The sequence below is a fragment of the Gymnoscopelus braueri genome, assembly GCF_963280865.1.
Source record: "Gymnoscopelus braueri genome assembly, chromosome: 1".
Classification (NCBI taxonomy): Eukaryota; Metazoa; Chordata; class Actinopteri; order Myctophiformes; family Myctophidae; genus Gymnoscopelus; species Gymnoscopelus braueri.
The window spans coordinates 18824488-18843067 of NC_137603.1; the positions used below are offsets into that span (position 1 = coordinate 18824488).

Here is an 18580-nt window from a genome sequence, read left to right on the forward strand (position 1 = left end):
AAGCGTCTTTTAATTATTCGGAACGAGTCCGAATTTTGCGTATATTCGCATATTCGCCGGTGTGTAACCAACCGCCTTAAGGATGAATACATGAATATAATGATATACAGTCTATCAACAAATATGCATATAATCATCTTTTACAGATTTAAAGCATGGGCTGACAGAATCACATCAAACCATACCACACCACTAAAACGTTTACAGTATGTGTGTCTTACATGACCTCAGAACTTAAGCATCGTTTCATTCTAATTTCTTACTTTTTTTCTGCAGTCCCATCCAATTAGATGATCATTTTATGTAGATGATAGAGTCCAAATGGATCCGTAAAGGGTCCATATGATTTCATTTGTACACTTTCAAGAGTTACGGAAAATGAACACTCTGCATTTTACTGTGCAGAGTGCAGCACAACAATGTAGGAAACTACAGATGCTGTCTATTTCCAGTCAAAAATGCAATTCCTTTTTTCAATTTCCTTTCCAGGGTAAAAAGAAACACTCAGTCTCTTAGCCATGAAGTATATCTAGTTTTGCAACCAGTGAATGTCCAATTTATCAAGCCTGCACAATTGCACCTGAAGACTGGAAAGGCAATTACTCGATACATATGGAAACTGGAATGAAACTTTAAAAAAAATAGCAAACAATGACTAATAAAGTATCAAGTAAGGTAACGTTGTATAATAAGAATAGTAATAATAATAATCCTTTTTAGTTATATTGCACTTTGCATTTGAAACAAATCTCAAAATACAGACAGAAGATGTTGACCTGCTACTACTGTAGTTACATTGTAGCACTTAAGTTATAATTAATATTACTATTATTATGTATGTGTGTGTGAACAAGGGAACCAGGGGACCTGGTACTGCCAGACCCCTAGTGGTTGAAATCTGATTGGCCGGAAATCTGAATGGTTTCTAAACTACGTCACGCTAAGCTTGGCCAATCAAAAAGAGGGACATGTAAGAAAACGTTTTCGTCCATATATGGATGAAAAGGGGACAGACAAAGCCTCATGTAGGCCAATCAAAAAGAGGGACATGTAAGAAGACGTTTTCGTCCATATATGGATGAAAAGGGGACCGACAAAGCCTCATGTAGGCCTGACCCCCTGGGTCTGGCAAAAAGTTGAAACTCTAATTTCTGAAAGTAATCATTGCTATTCACCTGTTTCCTAGGCTGCGTGGGCATCACTTCCTGTCGATTTGATCCAATGAAATCCAATGAAACTGGTCAGATGACCAATGATATCCAAGGAAATCGACAGGAAGTGATGCCCACACAGCCTAGGAAACAGGTGAATAGAGTAAAATAAAAACTCTCTCTCTCTCTCATTGATCAATGTTTTCCCCTGGACTCCTTGGATCATGACTTAACTCACCAAATATGCCATGCCCATTTTCGCCTAACAACATTTTTCCATTTTAGAGCACACCTACATAAGTGTATTATCTTCTGCCCATATAGGGACCACCACAAACACAAAAAGTTTCCCCGCCTGACACACAAACGCTATTCCTCCCTGCAGCTTCCAACGCACGGCTGGGCTGGTCGATATCTATTCTAGTTTACCAGTCATTTGCTAGTTTGTAATTTGCTGTGTATTTTTCTGCCTCAGTTCTTTACAGTGGTAAGAAATCTATCTGCAGGAGCCCATTGAGGATGGCCCAAGAGGAGAGACCATCTGCTGCATTTGTATCTCGGTTTTTAAATCACAAAATGTAAGAGCCAATGTGCTCACCCCTAAAAAAGTATTATTTTACTTCAAGCCGGTGCTGCCGTGCTGGATCACTTGACATCAGAGACGCTCAAATTCTCTGCACATTTATTTTATGTTTTAACCACTGATTTAATAAAAAATTATAGTAATATAAATAACATTTTAATCATCCAATGGTTGTAAAAATTGAATTGATGAACATTTTATGTTTTGCCATTCATTCAAGATAGACAGATGTGTCTAAAAGTAACCTGGGTGTCAAAATTCTCGGTACTACACACACAAATCCCAGACTGCTCAGGCCTGAAGGGCTCTGGAGGTACAGAATGGAGACAAAACTGGACACACTTAAGTGGAAGCAAGATGGGGGGAGGAGGGGGGCAGTGTGTGTGTGTGTGTGTGTGTGTGTGTGTGTGTGTGTGTGTGTGTGTGTGTGTGTGTGTGTGTGTGTGTGTGTGTGTGTGTGTGTGTGTGTGTGTGTGTGTGTGCGCGCGTGTGCGTGTGCGTGTGTGTGTGTGTGTGTGTGTGTGTGTGAGTGAAAGTGAGGGAGAGCTTGAGAGAAGACAACAAGAGGAACATATTCTGCAGCAAAAGAAGACAGTATGAGGGCAATCACATGAGGGAGGCTACCACCGCAGATGTCTTATTCTGCTGCTGACCGCCACTCAGTGTACAGCGAGGACTAAAAGTAGGCCAGCCGGAGCAGAGCCATTGATTGTGCACATCACATCTGTCCTGGCTCCTCTCTCTCCAGAGATCTGGGAGGCAAGGATCCAGCCAGAGAAAGTAGAGGAAAGGAATTATTTGTATTTACTATTGTTACTTTATTGCTATATTTTGCTATTTTGTTTTGTTGCTGCAATGTTGAGGAGCCGAAAACACAAGAATTTTACACTAAATCTCTGCCCGTCCGTCCGTTGTTCACTTATCTCGAGAAACATCTGACCGACCAACTTCAAATTCGAAACGCACATGAGGAAGTGCCAAGTCCGGTGTCGAGTCAGTCAGACAGGCGTTGTCTAGAGCCGCCGATCTGACCGATACGTCCATATATAGGCATACTGTATGGAGATCCGGTTGTCCAGAGCCACAGATCCGACCTCTATGCCCACATGTGGTCATGCACATAATATTATATAATATATATTATGGAACCGACCGATTTCAAACTCGATGCACACATCGGTGAGGACTTGAGGGAGTGCAGTGCCCGGCGTCGTGTCGTTCGGATAGGTGGTTGAACCATCGATCCAACCAATATGCCCATATATAGGTGTAACCGGTGTAGTCTTTATCTCTGCGTTGTGTAATGGACTAGACGGACCCAGTACTGTCTTTGGAGACAATCTCCATTTATTCTGACAAGAAATAACATACAACAAGTCTCCAGTTAGTTCGGTTTGTAGTGCAAGAACTCCTCTCTCGTTCCAACACGGAAATACGATCATAAAATGCAACATACCTGACAAGAAATAACATACAACAAGTCTCCAGTTAGTTCGGTTTGTAGTGCAAGAACTCCTCTCTAAACAAAGCCAAACAAACACTGTATAAATCGTTTGCAAGTACAATTCCCATTTTGTTATACAGAGAAAACAACAAAAGACACCCACCTCGTTCCAACACGGAAATACACAAGAAAGAGGTGGAGGTGTGGCAGGGCATACAGGGGACAGAAGGAGGAGACTTAAAGGAGCTGTGACCACTAATGCACTATGTATTCTTATACACATGAACTGTGGAGAATTAAGTCAGGTAGAAGCCCTTATTTGTATCACATTTTGTGTAATTATATAACACTTATTAACACTGTTACATAGGCATATATGGAGATACAGTTGAACAGAACCGCTGATCCAACCGATATGCCCATATATAGGCATACCCATGGGCATATACTGATGACCTATTATATGGGCGTATTGGGTTTGTTTATGAGTCAGAGTGACGTGACCGTGGTCTGCCTGCCGGCCCGCCCTCCCATTAGCCAATTCTAATATACAGTAGGATTATCCTTTCTTTCTATTCTTTCTATTTTTAAGCCATTTTGCAATGAGGGGTGACTGCAGCCAGAGGCTATGGCCATTTGGGGGTCCTTGGCATGGAAAAGATTGGGAACCCCTGCATTAGTGCATACTGAGCCATAGCTGAAACTCATAGGCTATATATTTGTTTACCTGTGGCATGCATACTGTAGATTTGCACTTTCGCACATGCAGTGGTGTAAAGTCAATAAGTACATTTACTCAAGTACTAAGTATTAAGTACAATTTTGAGGTACTTTTACTTTACTGGAGTATTTCCAATTGTCTATACTTTTACTTCTACTCCACTACATCTCAGAGGCAAATATTGTACTTTTACTGAAAACGTAGTTACTAGATACTTTGCAGATATAAATTATTACATTATAAAACATACATTAACCACTTTAGCTCAATTTTATACCTAGGCTATTTGAAATTAGCCGATCTACATGCTCACAACGTGTCGCATCGCGACGCGTTGTGAGCTTGTAGCTTGTAGATCTATTTGCTTGTAGATGCTATTTTCAAACATTTTAGTACTTTTACTTTTGTTACTTTAAGTACATTTCGATACCAATACTTTTGTACTTTTACTCAAGTGTTGTGAGCTTGTAGATCGTCTATTTTCAAATATTTTAGCACTTTTACTTTTGTTCATTTTGTTACCAATACTTTTGTACTTTTACTCAATTCCGGACTTCCACTTGTAACGGAGTACTTCTATATTGCAGTATCGATACTTTTACTTAAAGTAAAACATTTGAGTACTTTTTTCCACCACTGCTTCTGAGACAAGGAATGTTCTGCGCGGGGGCCCTGCTGACCTACATCAAACATTATTCCAGACTTTTACTTGTAACAGAGCACTTCTACATTGCAGTATTGATACTTTTACTTAAGTAAAACATTTTAGTACTTTTTCCACCACTGCGCACATGTATTACACAGGGCATAACCCTGTTGCACACCTTGGTGCTACTGCTGCATCTAGATGCCCAGTATGAGTTTGAGGTTTTGTAATTATTGCTGTCCTTTGCTATGCTAATCTACTCACCTCCTGTGCAAGTGTTGTTGCCATGTCATGTCTATTGGCTTATTGATCCCACGAGGGATCAATAAAGTTACAGCTCGTCTTAAAGTACATGAACACTTTGCCTCACACGATCCTCTGCACAGACTTCTGAGACATGTGTTGTGCCTGATTTTCTACTTGGTTTCGCACTGTGTCGTGCATGCAACATTGCTGATTTACAAGTTTGTAGATCTGCTCATATTTTATGCACAACATAGTATAAAACAAGGCCTGTTATTTCACACCATTACATCATGGTGGAAGCACTGGGAGACAATGAGGCACTGTATATTTTCACCTTTAATGTAAACAGTCTGTTCTGGGCTCAAAGGTGCTATACAGCGTACTGTGGGGAAACACACAAGTTACATATGGAGTGAAGTTAAATGTGAATCATATTCCGAAGTGATTTTAATTAACATTGGTACAATATGCTTCTCAGCTGCCAGGTGGCACAGTGAAAACTGATGCGTTGACTACAGTAGTTCACTTAATGTGAGATTTTCCATGTTTTCTATTCTAGGAGCCAAATAAAGTGAAATAATGAATACAAAATTCATTGTCACACTGCTGTTGCGCATATACTGTATATTTATGTGATTCTTCCTGCTTTTCAGCATTGATGGAGACCCTTTTTTCCCTCTTTTTTTTATAAAGTTTTAATTTTCTCCCCATTTTTTTGTTATTGTCAAATTACATGTATATAGTTCCCGTCACTGGCAACTACTGTTGGCCTTGGGGAGGGTTTAGACAACCACATGTCTCTTCCGATACACGTGGAGTGTGAGCAGTGAGGAGTTTCACTGGGAGGACGAAATGCAGAATGTAGAGGAACGTGCTATCCTTCCTAGTTCCGCTCCCTGCTGAACAGACGCCCCGACCAACCTGTAGGGCCTCACTCACACAGTTAAAACAATCGTTTTGTCGCTGCCTTATGCCTTACGTGAAGCATAAGGCCATTTCAATTCATTCCCTATGGAAGTCACGTGGTTTGATAAGGCTGACCTTATGAGGGGGGGTAAAGCCAGAGAGCCGTGAGACACGCATAAAACAGCAAACTACGTGATTTCCATAGGGAATGAATTGAAATGGCCTTATGCTTCACGTACTGTAAAGGCAGCCATAAAAAAAACTGTGTGTATGCAGCCTAGGATATCACCCTCACCTATTCCTACTTCCCACCCAAAAACATGGCCAATTGTGTTATTTGGCGTGTCTAGCCGAGCTGGAGGCACCACAGAGAAATTGAACCCGTGTTTTCCACGGTGGAAGAGGCAGGTATCCCTGCACCACTCAGACACCCGCATTTCTGTAAATACTGAAGATTATTACTGATACCTTTTCATTTGTGCCTTGTTACCACTATCTAGATCTGTCGCATAATAAGACATACATGATCATTTTAAAGTATGGTTGCTGCTGCCTGGTTAAGGTGCATGTGCATTTTCCCAGCTGCTTAGAATGCCACAGTGAATTGCCGTAATCGTAGAAGATTTACAGCTGTACTTTTCTTCTGCAGTATGCAAGAGCAATTCACCAATTCAAATTCCACACATAGCTTGCCAATAATCAGCTTTTGTGTTATAGATAGATAGATAGAGGGTATGTGTGTGTGTAGACAGACAGACAGACAGACAGACAGACAGACCTTCCATCTGCAGAGCATAATTGGTCACTGAATGTTTTAATGAGTATCAAAATGAATAAAACATGCACTGGCCACAGTCATCTCAACATGACTGATGGAAGATTCTGCAAAAAGAGCGAGTGCATTCTCCGGCAGCAGCATCAGACGCAGCGGCATCAGGCAACTGCCGACAACAACATTTTTGGAACCGAACCAAAAGGGTTACTTTCTGAATACAATCAACACCAGCATCTATTGAGTTGGTGCTGGGCACCAACACACACACACACACACACACACACACAGGTGCTGTGTGGGACTCTACCGGTGAGATATGACACCATTCTTTCACAGCAAAGTCAATCTTTTGGTGCATTGCATGCATGGGTTCATTAGTGATGCAGTGGCTGTTGCTGACTGTTCTTTCTCAAGTCCCATAAAATACCTCGTAAAAGCAGGTGTCATAAACTTGAATGGACATATTTGTAGCACAAAATATCTTATGTCAAAATCAGCCATTGATGATCCTTGTGCCTTCTGATGGCCCGAGAGGAGAGTCCAAATAATTAATTCTTAATTAATACATCACTGCTGTATCCCAGGGACCGCATTTAACATGGTACTTCTGAGCAGTGGTGGAAAGTAACTAAGTACATTTACTTAAGTACTGTACTTAAGTACAATTTTGAGGTATTTGTACTTTACTTGAGTATTTCCAATACTTTTTACTTCTACTCCACTACATCTCAGAGGCAAATATTGTACTTTTACTACACTACAATCATTTGAAAACTTTAGTCACTAGTTACTTTTCAGATATAAATTATTATATTATAAAACATACATTAACCACTTTAGCCCTATTTTATACATAGGCTATTTGAAAATAGCAGATCTACAAGCTCACAACGCGTCGCATCGCGACGTGTTGTGAGCTTGTAGATCGTCTATTTTCAAATATTTTAGCACTTTTACTTTTGTACATTTTGTTACCAATACTTTTGTACTTTTACTCAAGTCAATTTTGCATTCCGGACTTTCACTTGTAACGGAGTACTTCTACATTGCAGTATTGATACTTTTACTTAAAGTAAAACATTTGAGTACTTTTTTCCACCACTGCTTCTGAGACATCACAAGGAATGTTCTGTGCGGAGGCCCTGCTGACCTACATCAAACAGAAATGTCTTTGCGTCTGTCCCAGCAAAGGACACCCCATGCACCGGCACGTGCACATCACAGAGCTCCTGCAGCCTGTCAAATAGTGACATGAATGGGGGAAAAAAGCACAGAGTTTCACTTTAGAAGTTAAGTCAAAGCCGTGACTCTTATCCCTCTCTGTCGTCGTGTACCTTCATGCCTCTGGCTGCTGGAGACAATCCAACAGAGAAATTGTCTGGAAGGCACTTTGCAAATTGCATTGATCTTTCCCTAGACCTGCGTCCCACCTGCCACCCATCCTAATGTCTGTCTCGCTCTCCGGGCTCGCTCCAGCGGAGGGAGAGCACCAGGATGGGTAATGACAGCCTGGGAGGATGCCCCACACGCGTGTGTACATGTCCACAAACATGTCATGTACAGACGTTTACGCTCAAACACACACACAGGGGCACACACACACACACACACACACACACACACACACACACACACACACACACACACACACACCATGCAAGTACATTATTCACACATTTGTGGATATACAGTACAAGCACATATACATATACTGTATAAGCAGTGGTGTAAGGTAACTAAGTACATTTACTTAAGTACTGTACTTAAGTACAATTTTGAGGTATCTGTACTTTACTTGAGTATTTGCAATTTCCAATACTTTTACTTCTACTCCACTACATCTCAGAGGCAAATATTTTACTTTTACTCCACTACATTTATTTGAACACTTTAGTTACTAGTTACTTTTCAGATATAAAGTATGATATTATAAAACATACATTAACCACTTTAGCCCTATAAAGCATCGCGACGCGTTGTGAGCTTGTAGATCGGCTATTTTCAAATATTTTACTACTTTCTCTTTTGGTACTTTAAGTACATTTTGATGCCAATACTTTTGTACTTTTACTCAAGTAAATTATTAATTCTGGACTTTTACTTGTAACAGAGTATTTCTATAATGCAGTATTGGTACTTTAACTTAAGTAAAGAATTTGAGTACTTTTTCCACCACTGTGTATAAGTGCACAAAGTATGACTGTGGCCAATACTCTCCCATTCAGACAAACATTTTATGCATAGTCTATTTGATATGTGCTGCCATGTCTTTTATTTGCACATGAGAGTGAGGAACTCTGTCTTTATTACACACCTATACTTATATTATACGTATATTTGTTTTCAGATTGAATATTTTTACTCCTATTCTTATAGCTTGCAATAAAGAATTTCACTCACTCTTTTACACCAGCAAACGTGTGATGTAGCAAGAAGTTACGGGTCCACTTGGTCACATTTGTACAGTCTCTGCATTAAATCAACGTAATGGGAGAGACGAGGAGGATTTTGAGCTGATTTGCAGCCTATAGCCATCCCCCAGTGCACAACACATTGCCTGTGGCAGCATTTGTATACATTGAGATAAAGTGCATGGTATTATTCACGGTTATGTCCCTCGTAATCATGATCTGTAGGCTGACCACCGCGGGTGGGGAGCTTTTAACAAGTCCCAAATAAAGCAGGACGACCATTTTATGAAAGTTCATTGCCAAAGGGAGCCGCATCACCACCCTGCAGCCTATTATAACCTGCCTCCTAATCAGTCTCAAAGATGGGGGGGGTGAGGCTCTGTACGTGGAGGGATTCTATGGCAGTCGCTGAGTGTTATCGACTTGTCCTGCTTCCCCTCTCCTTGTTTCTCTCTCCTGAACTAGCTGTGACTGTCCCTCAGCAGAGGCGCCCGGTGTCACACCACCCACCCCATGCCACTGCCCTTTCTCCAGACAAACAGAGAGGCGCGTAACGCCTGAACGCACCGTCGGACAATCTGCACCAGTTAACACCACCCCACAAGGGCATGCAAACGACCCCCCTACATAAACACCCACACACACACACATGATGTCTTTACACACTTCACATGCATATAAAGACAAGTAACAATCAGTGCAGCTTTCTCTGTACTGCGTGAACACACCTCACATAGGCCAATTATTACAAAATAGTCTAATCGCAATTATTTTATACAATCGCAATTATTTTTGCATAATCGTCATAATCAATTCCATTAAAAAAAACATATTTTCCAAAAATAGTGGAAATAGCAAATCTACAAGCTCAAAACGCGTCGCGGTGCGACGCGTTTTGAGCTTATAGATCGGCTATTTCCACTATTAATGTTTACTTTTAAGTATAAAGTAATGTGTTATTTGTCATATCTGCCCTTTGCAACTTTTGTTTACGAAAGCTAAAAGCCAAACAGAAATGTAATTTGTATTCATAATCTTCCATTAATTTTCAACGACGGAAACACAATAAAACCTCAGAATTCCTCTTCACCTTATAGCCGTGACACAATACCCGATGAACCGAGCCTGCGCTCTTGACATATGTCTGCGGCCAGCCACGGAGAGGATGTGGGATGCAGTGTGGAGCCACAGGGGGCTCTGAAGAAATGGTGAGGGTGGCAGGGGGCCAGGAGAAGAGTTGAGCAGAGACACAATGAAATCAATTACCATCATCGTGGCATGCCAGGCCCTGATAAATAAGCAGGGTATTGTGCGGACAGGGTGGATTTTGATGGCGTGAGTAGAGATGGCATTCTCACATTAACACCGCCCATCGGGACGGCACTGGTGTGTGTGCGCATGAGATCGTCTGAGTTTGTTTGTATATTGTATATGAAAGTGTGCCTGTGCGTGTGCGTGTGCGTGTGCGTGTGCATGTGCATGTGCATGTGCATGTGCATGTGCGTGTGCGTGTGCATGTGCGCGCGTGTGTGTGCATTTGACTGTGCACACACAGTCGCTGCACGCGCACACACAGTCGTGTGCGTGCAGGCTGTAGCTCACTGACAAAATGAGTGGGCAGATGGACTTAATGGATGACTGTACAGGTAGAAGCATGCTACCGGGCTCACCCGCGGCGCTCCACACAGGTTGCAAACTTGTACATTTGTTTTTGGTCCTGAGAAATGGGACTTTTCATTGCCTGAGAAAACAGAAAGCCTCTCTTTGCCATCAGTATTCAGACCTCATATTAATTGGCAATTTTTCCCTCTCCTAATGACATGAGTTTGTTGAGTCCTAAAGCAATCTTAACACTAATAAGCCGTTTCCCTCCAGCTTTTACAAGCAAATCAATTATCGAGAAAAAGGGGACATGCATATTCAATGTGCACAGACATCAAATCAAAAGCAACACATTGTAAACATTTGCGTAATCACAGGGCTCATTATGTTTCCCCCCCCTATGTACTGTCATTACAAACTAACATTTGAGAGACAAGTTAAGAATAAAGAATATGCATTCAGTAATTTTACCTCCAGTGAATCGGTACATTAATGTAAGCAAGCTAATGGAGTATCAGCGCTATTATGGCTAAGAGGAGAGATATGTAGCGACAACAAACTGAACAATATGAGGCTTGGATGTGATTTAAGTGTTTCTAAGTGTTACCTCCCACTGTACTATTCACTTGTCCTAGCAGTGTGTTGTATGTATAGTGTATATTAGTTACTAGTGACTACAGTCTACATTTTGTGATTTGATATCTGTCTGTGCATACATGCATGCATAATAAACTAAAAGCCAAGTGCATATTCTAGTACACGCGTACATAGTGAATGAGGCAGGGATAGTCAGTCCTGTTCCTATGCAGATCCAGCCATGCAGATCAATCAGGACTCTAGATAGAAGATAGAGGTCTGCCCGTGTCACTGAGGGAAACCGCTCTTGACTGCTATCGACTGACTGTCATAGCACTTAGCTTGGAGGACACGGCGTTTCATCAGATTAGTTAGAAATAGTCTAACCTACAGTTCAGGAGGCAGGGTCATTGTAAGTCACAGGACTATTGATTCCAAAACAGATGTAGCCATGTTTGTGTGTGAGTAATTAAGGCGCTCACATCAAGGCGACCGTTGTGTGCCAATAGTACACAATTTTGTCCATTGTTATGTGCTATAGGTCCTATAAGACCGTTATGGTGACTTCATACTGCTTCATACTGCGTTTATGCATTTTTGATGTTTGAGAGGATAATCTTTGTGCCAGGCCTTTATAGAGCACAGGCTTTGATTTTGAGTTTGAGAAAATAGGGAGTAGGTATTTCAATGTGTTCTGTGTACGGGTCCCTGGCACGGAATTGTCTTTGTGAGAAGAGTAGTTGAGGCAGGCTGGCTGACATGGTGAAGTGTTCCCATGTTTGTGTGAATGAAGGGTTTTTGTTTTTTGTTTATATTTGAGTACCTACCCAGGTACATGGTGAAAAAAGTAGCAGAACTACTTGGAAATGTAAGCTAGACAAACTGGCATGTGAGATCAGCTCATTCACCTGAAGGAATGGTACTGGGACAAAGGTGATCTGGTGTGGTGGACACTAGATGGAGGTGTCTCACCTGGTAATGGGTGGTACTGGGAGGAGATTAGGAAGTGACTTAAGGAAGTCTCATTTATTAACTTCTGCAGTGGTGACCCTGATGTTTGTTTGAACATGTAGAACGGTAACGCAGCGGCCGCTGCTCCTGCCGTTGCCCCCGCAGAGTTTGCGGTACACTCAAGCTGCCCCAGAGTTTTGGCAACATGATCCGGCCCTGTGGTTCCAACATATTGAAGCACATTTAACCTCTGCAGAATCACGGTGGATAACACCAAATACTACCACGTAGTCGAAGCGTTGGATTCCTCCACGACTCGCTGGGTGATGGGATTCCTGAGAGAGCCGCCAGCAGACGGAAAATACAACGCTCTCAAAGCACAGCTGTTGCGTTTGTTCAAGCTGTCCGACGCAGAGCGGGCTGAGTGCCTACAGAACTGATGGAGAACATGCTAGCATTGCTGGGCTCAGGTGACGGCGCCATAGCCGTGGGAAGTAGGGGTGCTGAGGGGGCTGCAGCACCCCCTAGCAATCTGGGGTGAAAATGTTTTGTATGGGAGTTATAAATTGATCCAATTTAAATCAACGCATTAAAAACCTGTTGCATAATGTGGAGAAGATTGTGGAGAAGATTTTGTGCAACAGGAATAATGTCATCATTTATTGAACCCAATGCATGTCAGCACCGTGGTCGCAGTGCACGCTGGATCTGGTGCATTTCCTGTTTACATCTGCAACTCAGCTCCAAAGCTAGTGCGCTCAGAGTGCACAAGAGCGCAAATTATGTGCTAAATCTACCCATCTCTCCTGTGGCATTATCTATGCGGACTTTGCTTTTATCTCCCTAAAACCTCACTGACTCACGGCCACCTGTCCCTGATGCATGTACACACTGACACATGTTTAACTCAATGGATATACGTGACCTCACGTTCGAGGGTTTTCATCTCCACAACCCCAGAGTGCAAGGCCATGTTGGTTTATAATGATTGAACTACTCCCCCGCAGCAGTTAAGGTACAGTAATGGTTATTGATGCTGCCGCCAAGCAGATAAATATTCAGTCATCTGTTATTTTTTTTTATATCACTGATTTTTAGAACTGTAACAAAGTAATGTCATGTCTATTTGGATGGCCTTTGGAGCAGTTTGGAACCGAAGATCGAACCGAACCGAGAACCGATCCGGGCCTGTGTGGTGGACACTAGATGGAGGTATCTCGCCTCAGAATTGATTGGATGGGTGGTAATGGGAGGAGATTAGGAAGTGACTTAAGGAAGTGACTGTACCTGTGTGATTGACTCAAATGTTTGGAAGTAAAGATCAGAGACTCCATAAATCTGTTAATTCAAAAGCGAGGAGAGAAATAAAAAACACATTTCTGGCTGTTATGTTTCTGTACTATGAAAAGCTTGATACTCCAATCAATAGAATCACCCAAACTCCACGTGTATCAAGAGAAACATAGGGGCAGTGTCTGAATCTGTCCTAAAATGTCCCTCTGTCATCTGAGCTCCAAAGGCAGTATAGCCAGGACAGCTTACAAGTAGCAAAATGGATTGATTGTCCATGGACACCCATCCCTGCACTACTGCCAACTCTCATCTAATTACAGCCCACTTCTCTAGAGCAGCAGCAGCTCAAACACATTCAACTCACTCCCTTCGAAAACACGCCTTTGTGAAATGCCTGCTGTGTGTTTTTCCAGTGGACACACTAGGTACCATTCATGTTGGCTAATCGTCTGCCTCCCCCCCCCCCACCCCTCTCAAAACGTGTGTGCGCCTTAACATTTCCTGAGAGACACACAATTACCTCCGGTCTTGTAAACAAAATGGTCCTCCAAGAGTGGCTTCCATTAGGTGCCGGCCGGGGGGCCAGAGGAGAGTGAACTACTCCACACTCATTAGATAAAACAGCCTCATACCCACTGAAACAGTACCGCTCCACAATAGAATTTTCTGGTAGGTTCAGTGCCTCAGTAAGAGCAAAGGCAGATGTTTGGAATGAAAATACTAATAGAGCGTATTACTGTGCTACAGTACTCATATACATGTAGGCCATGATAGTAAAGTCGCTCATACGAAGTTGATTTTTTGTTCATGTATCTGGTTTAGCGGTATAACCTGACGGTCTCAACTGGTTCAAAATCCGCACTCTGACCTGCATTTTTCATCATGTGCAGATCCGATAAGTAAAATGACATAATACCTAATCCTCTAATAAAGTTGTCAAACTGTAACTATCAGCTCTTATGGCCCATGGCATTCTGACTTCTGGTTGACAAATAGGCTAAGTTACAATCAATGCTATATACTGTAGGAGGCCTGATTAAATAGCCTTCCTACAGTAAGCTTGTTATGGCCTCTCAGTGTCTTAGTGGTGAGAATTGTCTTGCATTAGACTCTAATGCAAGACAATTTCACCACTAAGACACTAAGAGCAACCTGTTCCTCTAATGATAAGAGGAACAGGTTGCTGCACATGAGTTTCACTGCAGCCTCTTCACTCCTATTTTGACTAATGCATGGACTCTCTCCTCCTTGGCTTGATGTTTTTTGGTGAATACAACAAAGAAATTGCACCATATTCAAGACATAGCTAGCCTAATGAGGGTTGTATAAACCATGATTAGGTCATCTGCAGGAAGGCCATTTCTAGAGGTTATGCTTGGATTTTAAACTGCTGACTAGAACTGTCCAGAATAAATTGTTTGGTAGGCCTATAAGATATGACCACATACATTTTTAATGCATGAACGACAAGCAGGTGCATTCAACAATGTGGTCTAACAACATTTGTTACAGCATTATATTTTGGACTGAAAGCTATTTGAACATGAAGGAGTAATATAAAAATGTAATAGCCTATTAGCCTAACAGCTTTGCTTTAAAATCGCCCATTTGGTGTGCGTTTTCATGCGTGCGTAATGATGCATGACTGCATTATTAGTTTATAATAATTCATTATATTCAGATTAGCGAACAATGAAAAGAGGGCCGAACAAAAATAGGCAGAATACTGCTTCATCATAGCATTGATTGCTCAGCTAGCTGGAAATAAATTACTAATGCATAGGTTACTCACAGGTCATGAAGTGGTGAGTGCCGTCCATGGGACTGGTTAGAGAACCCGCTTTGGAATAGTTGATTAAGCTTTAGAGGAGATCTTGTACAGTCTCCTCATAAAGCGTTTACAGATTTTGAGTAGTATCATTTTATGGGACGGGAGTCACAGGACCATGTATTCCATCATGTATCCATCTTTGAAATGAGCTCCATGGTTAGACCAGCACCCGATGTACCTCTCAGTGACACTAGTATACCTGTTCTGATGATTCTGTAGGCATCTGTGTTGGATGCCCAAATGCGTGTGCATTGTTGTTGGTTTACTTTACTTTGTTTATTTAGTACGGGACAGAGCATATTAATGAACAGTAGCCTACATAATAATGTAAATACACCGGATTTAGTAGTGATGCTAATTTTCATCTGCAGTACAAAAAACATAGAACAAGGAAAAATAAAATTCATTACAATACAACAGCGCATACAGTAGTACATCATTACAATAAACACCCCAAATAGTACAAATAAATTACAAAACAGTTTCAAGCTAAAAAAGGATCTACAGTTAGTCCAAGACCATGGAATCTTTATTATACATGGTTGCACTCTAGTAACCAACATTTTATGATAAGTTTAAAAGCAGTGAAATTTGGACAGTCTTGGATGGTAGCTGTTTTGTAGATTAGACTTCTTGAAATTGTATTTTTCCAGTATGATACTGTATAATGATGATATGAATGAGGCTTTTTATCGAGGACCTTAAGGGCTCTTCTGAATAGCCGTTCTATTGGTTTAAGGGCAGTGACACCTGTGAATGACCAGTTTGTAAAACAGTACTCAAGAGAGAGAGAACTGTTTTTATCTGTTTTACCTGTTCTTGTGGCTTTTTTTGTTTTATATACTATATTTTGTTTTTATATATATATATATATATATATATATTTTTTTTAAAGATGTTTTAAAACGTCCTTGGCAGGCAATGTGTTAAGCCATTTTTTATAAGATGAATGAAATACAACATTTTGCCAAATCTAAAAAGGAAAAAAAAATCTTAAAGACGGGGTGCCGTGATTTTCAGTGATTTTTTCCCCCCTAAAACATAATCATCAGGTATTATGGTTATACTAGGAGAAAGACTTTTTTCAAAAAAGTATACAGAAATTGTTAAAATTATGTTTTTGTGGACACGCCTCCAGTTTATCAGGTATACCTGGTTCTCACCTTAGCACCTCCTCCACCACCTTAGCACCACCCACCTGTCCTAGTCCCTCCTCCTCCTCATGCCCACACCTGTTGTGTTATGATAATGAGGGGGAGGGTATATTTTTACTATGTCACTAAAGGGCTGTTTTTCTATTGCCACGTTTGACCCTAAAGGTTTCAGCCTCCAGGTAGAAACTCAAAATAGTCAGAGAAGACATAAAACACCATAAAAACACCACCAGGAGGCTTAATGAAGTTCTATCAACCTCATAGACACATGAAAAACAGAAAAAGTGCAAAACCATGGCACCACCTCTCTAAGATCAATGTCATCCTCTTTCATCCCTCGTTTGTCTTTTTTGAACAACTAGACATAGTGTAGCACACTATACTGTGTTGTACAGCTCCTGGTATTTGGGAGGCTGGCCGGGGGCTGAAGACAGGTGACATCGTAAACACCATAGTTGCCCTGGTGACATCAGCCGGCAGCTGGTGGATCAGAATGGAGGACAGCACCATACCCAGCACCGCCAGGATAGCCAGAGCGAAGCTCGGGCCCAACGCGACATTGGCGTTGTACACAACGAGAGGATAGCAGGGCTCTTTGTGGATGGTCTTCCACACCAGGCCGAACATCGTTGAGTTTGCTTATGGTCGTGCACTGCCCATCCATCTCCTCCTGAGAGTTACACCGGCAGGAGTCTGGGATTTGGTTCCCCCAGTCTTTGTAGGAGAACAGACCACAACAGTGGAACTCCTCCTGCAATTCATTAGCTGTGGAATAATCCATGATTATGAAAGATAACTGTGTATTATTATTGGAGCAACAATAAGGTGCTTTTATTGTCCTGCAGGAGTTAGCAAACATGTACTGTTTGAGTTGAGCCTAGTGGTACAGAGTGGGCAGAGGCAGGCTCCCTGCTGTGCTCCTGAGCTTCAAAGAGTTCTTGCATACCAGAGACAATAGGCCTTTGTGTGGAAGACAGGGAACAGGTCTCGCTATCAGGTGGGGGGTTTCTAAACAAAAGAGATAGCAACTCCGAGCGGGGGAGCTCTGAAGAGAGCTAGAGCTCCTTTTTGAGAGTCTGCCCTTGTGTGACAGGAAGCGGCAGGCAATCGCAAGGCTTTGTGGGTAATCAGAACTTCCGGTTGCTTGAACCTCCCTGAAGGAGGGCCTTATGCAAGAAGTTAATAAAGGAGCCTGTCTAGGAACAGACTTCAGATTCTAATAAGTAACTGGCCGTGGGTTGTTCCTCGAATATGGGTTCTTGAGTGACTCACTGATCATCTGGAAGAGAGTGAGAGATCAATAGTAAGTAACATTGTAAATGATTGTATATCTGATGTGTTCATAATGGAGTGAAGTCATATCCTTAATACTATGTATGTTCTTTGCTTGTTTTCTCTCTTACCAGGTTTTATTACCTAACCTTTAAATGTGTTGTATGTGTTATTAGTAAAATAAATCACCTTAAAAGACATTTGGTTCGAGTAATGCCGTAGACTCACTCCTCTCTCTACCCTTTCATTTGGGTTTAGTAACCGTTGTTTAACTCTGCACAAAGCAGAAAACTACGATTAGCTATAAAAGTGAACATTAGCCATATTCTTGTACTTCTCTGTAGTCTCATTCAATGGCACCCAAGACTTTAACTTGTTTTCCATCACCTCGGAAGGAAGAATAGCAGCGTGGACTCCAGCTCTCAGCATGACCAGGCCTCCAATAATCATACACTCCAAGAATAGGAAGAGGGACACTCTGTTCTCTTTATGAGCTCCATGCGCTCCCAGGATGGAGATGAGCATGGTGAAAGAACCCAGCACATACAGCCAGATGATGTGGACTTTACACTCTGATCCGCCAGCTGAACATGGCAAGGCATGATACAACACAGTTAGGGCAAGGAACAGTCCTCCCACAATCGCAAAAAAGATGGTGAACGCGCGCTTCAGGCATGGGTTGATTTGTTGTTGTGTCATTTTGGTGGTTATTAGTCGGTCCTTGCGAAAAATGAATGGAGGTTTCGTGGTATCACTAAACTCCATCAGATTATTAGGGTTAGTGCATAATCCTATTTATAGGTTATTAATGTCATCATGTGTCTCGCTAGCCAATCACAGTGCTGAATAGAGTCAGCCAATTTCGTCCCCCTTTCGTCCATACATGGGCATAAAAGGAAAAGGAATTTATTCTTGGTCTGGCAGAACCAGGTCTCCTGGTCTTGTTAAAACAACAAATCTGTGTGGCAACGAGGCTAACCTCCCATCTAATATTGTTGACATACCAGAAGGAGCCCAT

General features: G+C 41.8%; 1 pseudogene across 1 annotated transcript; it reads right to left on the minus strand.

The window, feature by feature from the left end:
* Positions 1-16620: 16620 nt before the first annotated feature.
* Positions 16621-18261, minus strand: LOC308087785 (tetraspanin-8-like; annotated as a pseudogene). The gene is made up of 3 exons: positions 17950-18261; positions 17563-17569; positions 16621-17055 (listed from the first exon to the last, which is right to left on the minus strand). The product of its transcript is annotated as a tetraspanin-8-like (transcript).
* Between the last annotated feature and the right edge of the window lie 319 nt (positions 18262-18580).